Here is a 6,509-nt window from a genome sequence, read left to right on the forward strand (position 1 = left end):
TTGGGGCCCTTTCCCACACAGACACGCTCAGAGTGACAGATGACAGTCGAGATCCAAAGAAACTCTTCAGCAACAAAACTACAGGAATGCATAAAGTAATTGTGAATAAAGATAACAAAGATATTTGAGTCAGCAGCATCAGAGAATCTTTACGTCTGTCAACCTCATACCACAAGAGATGCTGGGCCACTGGCTTTCTGGATGACCTAAAGTCATCGTCCTACCTGTGCCCTTCTTATACGAGTGGAGACAGGAGGGTCTGTTCAATACGGCAGAACACGGCGTGGATGACAGGAGGACCAGACGTCCTCAGCACTGCAGAGATTTATATTCTTAGATAAGAACCCAAGCGCTCACCAAGATTGTCTCGTTTCTTGTCGGAGTCAGCTACAAATATCTAATTGAACATTTTATTGGAAATGTAGTATCATTAAGACAGGCCTTTGTTTTCTCAGCTTGTTTTTCATCAGGTTATGTGTGTATTATGGGTAAAAGTTCTTTGTGTATCCTCTTATGCAGTAGCACTTTATTTTGATATGTAAGTTTACATTACTAAAAATACTAAAATAATATGGGTGATCAATATCGACTCTAAAGACTCAGATCAGAGCCTTCCTACTCAATATTGTGTTCGAATTTGGTTTCATTCTAATGTAATGTATGTGATGATATTTATATCCTCTAGAACTTAATTTGGCCTTTATAAACAAATATATCCACTTGTTAAGGGGGCACAGTGTTTGCACACCTTTTATTGTTCAGGTGTCCTGGGTCAAATCCTGCCACAGTTGTTCTACATAGGGACTCTGAATGGTGTTTCTGGTTATTCTGGTTCTTCCCTCATCCCAAGAAGCAGGCAGGTGAGTGGAGTCGTGACACTAAATTGATCTGGATGTGACGGTGGGAGACGGAAGAGCCAAAGATCATCTCCAAGTGAGGATTCACACACTGCCAACTTGTCCTGGCCATGCTGCCCCAGCAAGTTCAGGCTGAGATCAGAACACAAGATGTTGGAAAGAAGACCCTGAGACCCCTAATGTCATCATGGTCGTACAGGTAGCTCTTGTCCGTCAAAGTGCACAGGATTACCTTAATTTTACTTATTTCTTTCTTTTGTGGACACTTCTGCCTTAATTGTCACACAATTTAAGAAATATACATGTCTCTAACAAAATCTGACTTTTGATATTCTCATTGAACATAATGTGCTATTCAACATACGTCACAGCCTCAGTCAAGCTTCATGGTTTCAAGTCATGTGCTCAACACTTTGATTTTTCCTTATTCACCCAAGTTTTACCAATTTATCATTTGTTACGTGCCCCCTGAGCAGATGGTCTTTATCCAAACTTAATTTACTGTGATCCCCACTCTCATTTCAATCTTCTAAAAACATCAAATCACCCACCATTAGAATTTATAAATGCTCTTTTTTATATTTAATCACATTATCACTTATTCCAACACTCCCAGGTGACCCTTTCCTTTCTCCCATTTCTGAGAGTGTTTTTCTTCGACTCTGATAACTCTGATTTCAGCTCTGTAACAACAATAATATTTATTTATATAAGCAAATTTACTACAAAAAATGTAGCTCAAAGTGTTTTTACATAATGAAAAGATAGAACAATAAAAGACATAGTAAGAAATTAAGATAAGTCAACATTAATTAACATAGAATAAGACTAAGAATAAGGTCCCCTGGCCAGGGAGAACAGAAAAAACAAAAAAGTAGAAAAATTAAAACTTAGGGTTAGAGGCAGAACTTTTCCCTGGCGATCTATCAATAAAATTTTAGAATAAGTTTAAAAATTGAGGAAGCTGATTCATTGCTTTTTATATCATTTTATCATTTATTTTTTCAATATAATATTACAAGAAGTGAAAGTACTGCGACCCAAGCTCCTAGGGTTTTAACAATTTTCAAACCTTATTTTTAAACACTCTGTTTTAAAATGTAAATGTTTGGGAATACCAAATTAATCCCCCAGTTATAAAAAATTTTTGTCATTAATTTTTGGAAAAATTTTGTCCTTTTGGAAAGGGCTGGTTACAAACTTTTTTCCACAAATTTTTTACAGGGGGGTTTAAAGAGAAAACAAACAAACAATTGCTTACTTTATTTTGGTAGCTTTTTCCGTTAAAAGTCCTAACCACCTTGTTAAACTTTTTTATTTACATTTAATTGGAAAAACAAATTTACATTAGGGTTCAGAACTTTCAAAACCGGCCCAAGTCTGTTAAAAATTTTGAGAAATTGAGGGTTCCATGTTAAAAAATAATTTTACTTTGTTTTATTCATTTAATAGTAAAATGGGGAAAAAGTTTGATCTTGTAAAAGCTTTTAAGGGGAACAATTTGTCAAAAAAAAGGCAAACTTGGCTTTTAACAGGGAATGTTTTTATTTTTTAATAAATTTGGTTTAAAAAATTTTTAAATTAAAGGTAAAGTTTTTGGGGTAACAAACTTATTTCAAAAACATGAACTGGATTTAAACCATCAGAACAACTTCAAATCCTTTGTAATGCAGCTAGAAGAAGTCGCCATTACCAGGCAATAATCTGTTGGGGACAAATATAGTGGAGATCAAAATGCATTATAGTCAGAGCACTGGGCCAAAGACTGCACAATAATAAATGAACAGGTAATAACAACAGAGGAGACTGGAAAAATACAGATGACTGTGGAAGAATGAAACATGAAGTTTACAAAGGAATCAAATCCAGACACATTTAGTGTTTTGGTCGAATCTTTAGGATTACGGTAATTGATTCTACTTGCACACTCACAGTCTAAGGGAGAGAAATGTTGTGACAACATACATCAGTCAGCCTGACCAGAATGAAGTCAAAAGATCAGGAACTCAAACATTTCAAGCAGCAGAGTCTTATATTTGAGGTGGCAAAGTTGTGCATTCCACCAAACGAGTGAAAAATTCATGTAAAGATTGAGAGACACGATGGCACCTGAAACAGAAGTGGTGCCAGCTGGTATGATAATGCTGTTAAGCAAAGAGAGCAGAGACTGGGAGCAGGCGCTGATTACAGTGAGCTGTCACACTCTAATATTAACATCGAATAGCCCCTCTGCTATGCAGAAGGTGACACCTCAGCACCACACTGAACAGTTGGAGGTTTGTTATGGTGGCTGGAGTGCCAGTCCTGCCACCAACACCCAAATTTTCACTGCAAGTTGACGGGCCTGCTTGCTGATTAACATCATACCTAGGATGGATGTTCAGTAAAACGTCCTTAAAAAGGGCAGGGACACTTTTAGGTTTTTCATGAAGGCTGTAATCACTTCAACTGTGTGACTGGTGTTTGTAAGTCTCAATGTAGTAACATGTACACAGCAAGAGATCTACACAGAGAACCTTCAGACCACTGCCATAGAACCTTCTAGAGTCACGTAAAGAGATGATCCCTTCAATGCACCTAAACTGGTCAACTCAAGCCAAAAACAGGGCTGACTCTCTGGTAGGGCAGCCAAAGCAGACCTGATGTAATGTTTAATGTCTTCATCTCAGCATTGAACACAAAATCTGCTAATGTGCCAACAATCCATGAAGCCAAGCAGGTCACTCACAAGAAATGGGAAAGTGGCCTTGAAGTTTCAACACCTCGAAGAGAGGAGTCATTAAGATTCAAACCGGTTTGAAGATCTTCCACCAAGTCGGCCATCAAATTCCTCAGTAAGTCCTAAAGACTGTGGGGGGTGAGGGGGGTCTTTAAACATGAAAGATTCTCACCAATGAAACACTAATATCACATTGCTGTGTCTAATTTACAAACAAAGACATACAAAATATTTATCAACTTACATACAAAAGTTCACAGCACAACAACATTCAAGTCGAGTTGAGAAGAAGTGAATAAAAAAATAAATAAAATAAAAAGGTGCTTCCACAGTCAGCGCTATCTGTAATTAATCTAATTATGATATTGTATGTCGTATTTTAACATACATTAATATAAACTGAGAACAGACTTTCTCCGAGAACACAATTCTTAATAGAAGTAACGTCATTGGGATGTAAAGAATTGGTTCACTTTAAAGTGCCTGCCATTTGGATTAACACTTCTTCACATATTCCTCACAACTGCATTGCTTCTCAAACACGCTTTACTTAAAGAAATTAAATTTCAAAAGGCTCTTCTACTTCAAAGTCATGTGGCTACGTAATCTGCTCTCATTTTAAAATGACTTCTTCACATAATTTTGCATAGTTTCTAGTAACCAAATATTTTTCCAAGCGCCCTTAATCTTGTCACACACATGCTGAGGGTTGTGTTGTTCTTAACGGTGTTCCCAGAAGGAGGTGTTTCCCTGGATATCATTGAGTGGAGTCGCAGCGCATGGCTCAATGGCAACTCTGGTCTGTACCGAGAACTGAGAAGGACGGCTGCGAGGGCTCTGAAGGCAGATAAAGAGGTGTTTGTTAGAGGAGTCTGTGAGCAAGTGACACCATATCTGTGGTCTACCGACCCACGTCCTGCTTACAGAGGAATCGAAGCATACACACATCTGAATCTGTTCCTTGGAGAGTCGCAGTCAAGGCAGCTGATGGAACGGCCCTTATGCATGACACTGCAGTTGTGACCCGCTGGGCTGGCTACTTTGAGCAGTTGTTCAAAGCTGATCCTCCGGCTAGGACGTTGGATATCTCTTTTGATAGTAAGCTATCAAAATGAGAAACGGCACAGAAAAGTGCGCAAAGAGAGCAGAAGTGATCCCGACTTATCCGCCAAGTCAGATGTAGCATTACATTTCACGGGACACTGACGGGAAAATAAATTAAAATAGCAAAAAAAGTGCGTGACCCCCGACATCCATAATAAACTCCTGAAGGTGCGATTTACTGTGCCGCCTCCTCCACGTAGTGTTCAATCCCCAAAACCCTTGCCTGGTCTTCTGGCCGTGAAGAAGTCTGAGCACAAGGGTCTAATAAGAGCAAACAGAGAGTAACTGCAGCACGCGGTAGATACAGTAGCTACTACGTCATTCACGGAACTCCCACAACACCACGACACGCCCACAACGTCTTTCACGGGACGTCCACTTCAAGGATGAACTGCTCGCTTATTGTAAGGCAGAATCACTGAAGCAACGGCCACTTTAAGAATGACAGCAATTGATGTTACTTGGGACAAGCAGAAATGTCTCTTAGTCTCAGACTTATGATATCTAAGCATTTTAAATTAACGTAACTACTTTGTATTTTCTAAGCACCTTGCCAAAAAAAGTTACTGTTTCTGAGCAGAGTAGCAGCCGACTGGCTAATGAGGCGGGTAGGCGGGTACAGGAACAAGATGGAGAATGGCGAGAAGTGCAAGAGAAGGGAAGGGTCCTTAGGGAACTTTCAGGAAAATAAAACAAGGGGAGGCTGAGTGCAGCGGGAATTAAATAGGAGCTGGCGCAAGGAAGGTCTTTTGGGAAGGAGTACGAGTGGCCAAAAACAACAGGAAAGTTTGGGAGCGTAGCTGGAGTGCTGTCTTGTTGCTTCAAAATAAAACTTCCAGTTCAGATCCCTCACTACTGTAAGGTGACCATCCGTCCCCGTTTTCGGACAACTGTCCCCACTCAGAAACATGTCCCCGTTTTGTTCAGCTGGTTCACTTTTTTGAATGTATCTCATCACCAGGATAATTTGAACTCGGCGCGCATGCGCAGTGTTTTGACGGAGGTTATGCTTTACCGCATCCTGCAACTTTGGCAAGAAATCACGTGATAAGCTTTCGCTTTGTATGTAGTCTACGCTCCTCTATCCCAACACAAAAAACACGTCCCCGGATAGGCCCAAAAAATTCTGGTCACCTTAACTACTGCCATCCTGTTGGTTATTACAATACATTGTTCATCACCTATAATATGTTTATTTAGCACATCTAGCCTAAAAAGAATTTTATTCATAGTGTATTTGTTTGTTAAATCATGACTGAAGTTTGTAACTTACTGTACTGTCATTTATATACAAAACAAATATGAGAAAGAGAAATGTCCGCCCTTCATTGTGATATACAGAACATGCATATGGAGTTGAGTAAGAAGAATTGGTGATCATTTTAATCAAAGTAGTGGTTAATGGAAAGTAGAACTTTCACTTTGGTTTCTTCACAAGTCACTTCCTTGTTTGTCTGACCGATTCTCTCTGCCTGCCTCTCCTCAGACTGACGATGGCTGAAGCCCTGCTGTATGGATTGCAGGACGAGTTCACCTGCTCAGTGTGTCTGGACACCATCACCTGCAGTCACAGTTTCTGCCTGATGTGCCTCACTGACTGCTGGGATCAGAGCCAAGAGTGCAGCTGTCCTCGGTGCAGACACACCTTCACCACAAGGCCTGAGCTGAACAGAAACACTCTGATGAATGAAGTCATCAAGAAATTAAAGATGACAAAACTCAGTCCTCCTCCATCTTAGAATTATGCCGGCCCTGGAGATGTGGAGTGTGACTTCTGTACTGGGAAGAAGTTCAGAGCGGTGAAGTCCTGTCTAACCTGCATGGCCTCC

This window comes from Polypterus senegalus, unplaced genomic scaffold (genome assembly GCF_016835505.1).
Source record: "Polypterus senegalus isolate Bchr_013 unplaced genomic scaffold, ASM1683550v1 scaffold_5567, whole genome shotgun sequence".
Classification (NCBI taxonomy): Eukaryota; Metazoa; Chordata; class Cladistia; order Polypteriformes; family Polypteridae; genus Polypterus; species Polypterus senegalus.